Raw genomic sequence first — 7,839 nt, 5'->3', positions numbered from 1 at the left:
GGAAAGAAAGGCAGAAACATATCAAAGTTATATCCCTCAGGGGACAATGGTCAATATTGAAATTTCACTACCATGTTATGATGCGCATCATAACAAATGATACATTATATGTAGTGTGTGGACATATAACTTATATTACATATTTTGTTTGTGTTTTTGAGACAGGGTGTCATTATGCAGCCTGCCTGACCTGGAACTTGTTGTGTAGGCCAGGCTGGCTTGAACACAGAAAGAGCCACCGGCTGAGTGCTAGGATGCACCACCACACCTCGCTATAATATGTATTTTTATTAAATGCAAACTTGTACATGCCATAAAATAGACTTAACTCACATTTTATCCCAGTATGTCCCTAATATTTAATTTATTACTTCTTTTTAAAATGTATGTACTTTTTAAGAGTGCTTTGTCTGCATGTACACTTTCGTGCCAGAAGAGGGCATCAGATCACTTTATAAATGATCATGAGCCACCATGTAGTTGCTGAGAATTGAACTCAGGACCTCTGAAAGAGCAGCCAGTGTTCTTAACCACTGAGCTATCTCACCAGATTGTCTCCCAGCACTCAGGGAGGCAGAGGCAGGTGGATTGCTGTGAGTTTGAGGCCAGCTTAGTCTACAAAGCAAGTCTAACACAGCCAAGACTAACCCAGAAAACCCGTCTCGAAAAAAACAAAAACAAAAGATTCTCTGAAAATAAAACTAGCTGTTTGATTCTATCTTAGCATCACTCAGACTTGATCATCTTGGCTCTAGATGCATAGTTAACAAAGAAGGGTATTGAGGGTGACCTATGTCTTCTGAGAGTAAAATGTGGCCCTAAATAACTTGATGAAAAGATGTCCAGACACTGGTGGCATATAGGATGATAATAATATCAGAGCATAAAATAGTAATAGCTACGCAGAAGGCTGGAGAATCACAGGTTTGAGGTCACCTTGGGCTATATAGACACTACTTTCTCAAAAGGAGAGATCTTATAAGACCGCAAAGATACCTATGAGTAAGAAAGTTAAATTTACTCTCATTTGTTCTGAGGAGCATGACTTGACATTCAGTTGCTATCAGAGTCGACAAATTTGAAGCTTAAGGCTAGTGGCGAGCTCAGTGGTGGAACACATTATCAGCATGTGAGACGCCTGCATTCTGGCCCTGGAACTTCAGAGAAATATTGTAGAGCCTTGTTGCGGCGGGTAAAGAATCAATTAGCTTATGTGGGGTTAATCTTCATTGTCAGCCTGATTGGATTACACACTGCATAGGAGCTTAGGAAAGTGCACCTCTGTGAGTTCATCTCCAGAGACAATTAGATCAGGGGGGCTCTGACCTAAGGAGTGGATTAATCCCTTGATGGGTACATAATATGATGGCATTACTGGAAAGTGGTAGAATATACTGCTGAATTGGAGGAACAGGTCACTGGAGCCATATCCTTGTAGGCTATTTCTTCCCCTCACTACTATCTCTATGTCCCTTATTCACTGTTTCCTGGGTAGCATGATGTGGACTGCTCCACCATACCTCCCCCACCCTCTTGGACTATGCTGATTTGAATGAGACTGTCCCCCATAGTCTTTGGCATTTGAAGACTTGGTCCCAAGTTAGTGCTGCTATTTGGAGAGGTTTAAGAAGTGAGGCCTTACCAGAGGAAAGATATCACTACAGATGGCCTCTGAGGTTTCAAATCTTCATGCCATTTCAATTTTACTCTCTCTGTTCTGTGCTTGCAGTTCAAGGGGTGAACGCGCAGCTTCATGCTCCTGTCATGATGCATGTCTTTTGTGATCATGCCTCCACTCTGGGACCATAAGACCAGATACACCTTTTATTTAGACATGGTTGCCTTGGACATGGTGTTTCATCACAGCAATGAAAAGGTAAGTGATACACAGAATACTGAAACTTGCTCCTTTAAGTTGTCTAAGATAGTTTGTCAAACCAGCAAGAAGAGTAACGGATGTTGCTTGTGTTGTCCTATCCTAGAAGACAGAGATCCTGGGAAAATCTCAGAATTCTTTAACAGAGTCTGTTGTCTTTCATCAAATAAAACTAAGCAATTTGAGCTTAAGAGATGGTTCTGAGGTAAAGAGCAGTGGCTGCTTTTCCAGAGGTTCTGAGTTCAATTCCCAGGAACCACATGGTGGCTCACAACCATCTATAATGTGATCTGGTGTCCTCTTCTGGCCTGCAGGTGTACATGTGGACAGAATACGGTATAAACAAACAAACAAATAAATCTTTTTTTTTTTTTAAAGAAAGATATTTACTCTCAGTAGCCAGTGGATGCACAAGGAACTTGCCCAAATTATGTAGCTAATAGCAAGCCATCAGCCTTGCCATTCTTGACTTTCTATGTACAGAAACCACATCCTTGTGTGACACACTTCAGTTAGCAAGAGCAGTTAACAATAAGCGGAGCTACAGAAGCCAAGAACACAAGGTTGGTAAGTTTAGGAACTTTCCTAGAACTATGAACTAAGATGGATTAGGTCTTTGTTTTTGGCAAGTGTTGGGGTCTGCATTCTGGGCTCTTAGGTCAGAATGTGGTGTCTCTAACATGGTGACAGTTGTGTTAAGGTCTTGGAGTCTACTATACTCCCCATTGGTTCTATTGAGCATGAGTCAAACCGTGGACTCATCGTGGAGCAAGGTTTAATTATGTCATCCCTTCAGTACTAACAGCTGAACAGAATTTACTCTCTGTCTTACATAGGAAAGTAGACAGACAAGCAAACAGGGGCCTAACAGATTAGTGGCTCAGCAATTGCTGTAAGAATAGTTAACCAGAGAGACCAAGAGAACAAGGATTCTTGGTGTCTTTTCTCTCCCCTTAAGATTATTTCTGGCCACAGCCAAACTTTCTCTAATTATCCCTAACCAGTTGGCACAGAAGCAACAAGTTTCTCCCAGTGCCATACAGAGACTTTGATTCATGGAGAGGTCCAGACCGCTTTGATTCCAAGGAACAACTTCCTCGGAAGCTTCCCCACAGGAAATAGAGCCTTCCAGATGGCCTAGGCCTATGTTTACTTAAAGCGCTGAGGTCATCAAAGTCTTTATCCCAACTGCAGCAAGAGCCTGCAATGCCTTCCCCCACTAAGAAGGGAAGGAGAGCTGGGCAATGGTGACGCATGCCCTTAATCCTAGCAGTAGGGAAGGAGAGGAAGGTGGATCTCTGTGAGTTCGAGGCCAGCCTGATATTACAAAGTGAATCCAGGATAGTCAAGGCTACACAAAGAAACCCTCTCTCTCAAAAACGAAACAAACAAACAAAAAGGAAATGAGAATGGAAACAGCTTGCTGCACAGTGGAAAGGTCAGAATTATAGATGAATACCTGTAGTGTAACATACACGAGGATGCAAAGGAGCAAATAACTCCCAAATAAAGGAGAAAATAACAGAGCAAATAACTCACAAGATGCACAATTGGATAAGACATCGGTACAAGCAAGTCAGGTTGTCTCTGAGGCCCATCACAGTGGCAAAGATTTTTTTCATGGGGCCCTTTGTTCAATCCTCAATACAACCTTCCTCATCTTTATTAGAATAATATTTACACATAATGGAATAAGTAAACTGAAGTATATGCCTGAGAGTACTATAAAGCAGTGTAATGGAACAAACTGGAAGGAGAGAGAATTTGAGTTCCTGCTCCATCTTCCAGAAGTCTAGCTCCTCCTTTATTTTTGTTTTTACCGTGCTGGGGAGAGAAGCCAAGGTGTTGTCCACACTAGGTAATGTTCTACCACTGAGCTACATCTCAAGCCCTCTACTTCTTATTTTGTTACTTTTGTGTGTTTATAGCACTGATCCAAATGCCTTTTTTCCTATACAGATATCCATTTATCCCAGCGTCATTTATTGAAAAGATTATGAAGTGGCCATTGACTTGACTTTGTGTAAAAAGTCAACTAAAATACTAAAGCCTGCGGATCTGAAGTTCAGGGTAATCCTTAGTTACATAGAAAGTTCAAGACTAATCTAAGGCTGTGTGAGACTTTGCCTCAAAAAAAATAGAAGCACTTATTGCTGAAGATACACACACACACACACACACACACACACACACACACACACACACACACATTGGTTGCAGGACACAGAATAATCCATCTTGAACTGACCAGGAAGCAAATCTGGCTTTAGAGGGAGAAAACACAGCAGAATCAAAAGGTCAAAGAATACCATTTAGAAAATGAAGGAAAAAAAAAACAAACTACTGAACAAAATAGTTTTAAAGTATATCTTATAAGAAACTATATTGCCGGGCATGATGTCGCATGCCTTTAGTCCCAACACTCGGGAGGCAGAGGCAGGCAGATCACTGTGAGTTCGAGGCCAGCCTGGTCTACAAAGTGAGTCCAGGACAGCCAAGGCTACACAGAGAAATCCTGTCTTGAAAAACCAAAAAAATAAAAAGAAAGAAAGAAACTGTATATCTAAGAACTCGAGATAAAAGGACAGGTGTAGGCCAGGAGAGATGACTCAGTGATTATGAGCACTGGCTGCTCTTCCAGAGGACCCAGGTCCAGTATCAGCACCCACAAAACAGCTAACTCACTATTGTTTGTGACTCCAGTTCCAGGGGATTTAATGTCCTCTTCTGGCCTTCATGGGCACTGCATGCATGTGATGTACAGACATACATGCAGGCAAACACTCATACACAGAAAATAAGAATAAATGAATCCTTTTCTAAAATATGGGCAGCTGTGATAGTTGGTATAAGTTGTGGACTTGACTGGTTTAAGGCACACCTAGGTCTGGCAAGACCTATGTTTGTATTTGTGCAAGTGTTCCCAAAGAAGACCTCATCTAGGATAGTGAAGGTAAAAGACCCACTCTAAATAGGGTGGGACCCTTGGGTGGACAAACTTTCTGGATAAGGAAGGCAGGAGTGAGGAAGGCAGGTGAGTCTGCAAGTCTGTTTTTGTTCTGAGTGACTACATCTGTTTACACACACACACACACACACACACACACACGGAGCCAATTTCATATTCCAGGTCCTTTGGTCTTTCAAAATAGACTCAGTACCAGTGACCCACCTGGTAGAATTGGGACTGTGAATGCCTTCTGCTTTTCTGCCTGAATTGGAAACCTGATCCTCTCTGCTTCTCCCACATACAGATGGCTGCCATTGGACTACACACCCCCTCTCATGCAAGCCAATCTAATAAATCCCCTTTTATAATATAGATATATACTTCCAATCAGTTCTGTCCCCCTACAGAACCCTGCCTAACACAGCAGATAACCAACCTTAAAAGCAAACAATATAATTGTTATGGCAGGAACCTGTAATCCAGAGGCTGAGGCAGGAGGATTAAGAGTTTAAGGCTCTATGACCATATAGTAGGGGAGGAGGTCCCCCTTGGTCATAGACCTAGGGGAGGGGAATAGGGTGAAAGCCGGAGGGAGGGAAGAACAGGAGGATACAAGTGATGAGATAACAACTGGGTTGTAATGTGAATAAATTAATTAAATAAAAAAATATTTTAAAAAAAGAGTTTAAGGCTCACTTTGGCAGCACATATACTTAAACTGAAATGTTACAGAAAAGATTAGCATGGTCCCTGAGCAAAGATGACGTGAAACTTCATAAAGCGTTCCTTTTTTTTACGTTTTATTTTTTTAGTTTTTATTTATTTGTGTGTGTGTGTGTGTGTGTGTGTGTGTGTGTGTGTGTGTGTGTGTACTGGCGCCCCACTGGCTTCAAGGTTGGCATTAATTACCAGCCTCCCACTGTGGTACCTGGTGGAGACCTGGCCAAGGTCCAGACAGCTGCGTGCATGCTGAGCAACAGCACAGCTATTGCTGAAGCCTCAGCTCGCCTAGATCACAAGGTTGATGTGATGTATGCCAAGCCAGCCCTTGTGCGCTGGTCCGGGGGTGAGGACACGAAGGAGGGGGAGTTCGCTGAGGCCCAGCAGGAGGACATGGCTGCCCTAGAGAGGGATTATGAGGAAGTTGGTGTGGATTCTGTTGAAGGAGAGGGAGAGGAAGGAGGAGAAGAATACTAAATGAAATGTCACAAAGGTTCTGCGTTTACAGGGAGGTTTATTCTGTTCCAACACAGAAAGTTGTTGTCTGATCAGTTCATTTATATGTGGCAATGTGTGCTTCGTACAGTTACTGACTTCTACTTTAAATATGAATGATTTGCCATAGATCCAAGCCATTCATTTCACTGGTGGGTTTTAAATAAAATATTCCCTGCCTTTAAAAAAAAAAGAGTTTAAAGCCAGCCTGGCTACATAAGAAGACAGAGGACACTGGGACACACACACAAACACACACACACACACCATAAACACACAATAAAAAAATAAAATAATTGGGGGAGAAACAGCAGTGCTAGATGCTGGACCTGGGAGATGAAGAAGGCAGGAGAGTCGGGTTTGAGGCTGCCTTGGCTACATGGAAAATTTAAAGCCAGCTCAGGCTAAAAGAGATCCTGGCTCAGAAACAAACAACAAAGAAAACCAGGCAGCACAATGCTATAAAATATCACTTTGTACCTATTAAACTAACAACAATTAAGGAAGCAGGGACATGCTAAGTCCCAGGGGAGATGGGCCTCTTGAACTCTCCTGCAGGCAGGAGGGAAGATGGCAGCCGTCGTTCCAGAGAAGTAAGCAGAAGCACTTAGTTCAGTTAATATGGAGGAAACTCTCAGCCCGACGGAGTGGCAGATGTTGGCGCTTGAGGAGGGCATGCAGGGGCAAGCTGAGTTTGTTTTTTGGACCTTTTGAGCTACACAGTGACACCCAAAATGTTTAGAAAGAAAAACTTCCTCCTATAGGTTCAAATACAGGCATGCTCACTGCAGTGCAGTTTCTCACCACCAGATGGCAGAAAGTAGCTGCATATATCATGGCAGAGAGAAAAAGCGGGCCAGATAGAAGAAGCTGGGTGGTGGTGGCCCACGCCTTTAATCCCAGCGCTTGAGAGGCAGAGGCAGGTGGATCGTTGTGAGTTCAAGGCCAGCCTGGTCTACAAAGTGAGTCCAGGACAGCCAAGGCTACACAGAGAAACTCTGTCTCAAAAAACCAAAAAGAGCAGAAAACAAGAGGCTGGAGAGATGGCTCAGTGGATAAGAGCAGTTGCTACCTTTATAGAGGACCTGGGTTCAATTCCCAGCACCCATATCATGATTCCTAACCATCCATAAGTCCAGTTCCAGGAGATCAATGCCCTCTCCTGACCTCCTCAGGCACCAGGCACTCATGTAATGCATGTACATACACGCAGACAGAACATACATAAAATAAAAGGAATAAATATAACTTTGAAAAGTTTAAAAAAAAAGAGCAGAAAACATTGTGAATTTTCCAGGTCAACCTATATCTGTGTTCCATATTGTCATCTCCATCTCTCTTTTTTTTTTTTTTTTAAGATTTATTTATTTATTATGTATACAGTGTTCCGTCTGCATGTATAGAGGGCACCAGATCTCATTACAGATGGTTGTGAGACACCATGTGGTTGCTGGGAATTGAACTCAGGACCTTTGGAACAGCAGCCAGTGCTCTTAACCTCTGAGCCATCTCTCCAGCCCGTCATCTCCATCTCTTAAGCTCCATTATCACTAAGCTCATAAGCGAGTCCAGGACACCAAGGCTACACAGAGAAACCTTGTCTTGAAAAAAATAAAAAGGAAAAACAAACAAAAATGGCTCAACAGATACAAATACTTGTTTTGCAAACCTGAGATCTATGAGTTCAATCCCCAGAACACTAAGTGGAAAGAGAGAGTTGTCTTCTGACCTACACACGTGCGTGTGCACGTATACACACGCACGCACACACACACACACACACACACACACGCACGCA

The 7,839-nt window shown here is 42.7% G+C and overlaps 1 non-coding gene across 1 annotated transcript; it reads left to right on the top strand.

The window, feature by feature from the left end:
• Window positions 1-5,516: 5,516 nt before the first annotated feature.
• Window positions 5,517-5,621, top strand: LOC127185980 (U6 spliceosomal RNA). Its single transcript, XR_007830244.1, has one exon. It is a non-coding gene; the product is annotated as a U6 spliceosomal RNA (small nuclear RNA).
• Window positions 5,622-7,839: the final 2,218 nt, after the last annotated feature.

The sequence above is a fragment of the Acomys russatus genome, chromosome X, assembly GCF_903995435.1.
Source record: "Acomys russatus chromosome X, mAcoRus1.1, whole genome shotgun sequence".
Taxonomy (NCBI): domain Eukaryota; kingdom Metazoa; phylum Chordata; class Mammalia; order Rodentia; family Muridae; genus Acomys; species Acomys russatus.
Note: the sequence above shows the minus strand (reverse complement) of the source record. Positions and strands in the feature narration are given on the sequence as shown.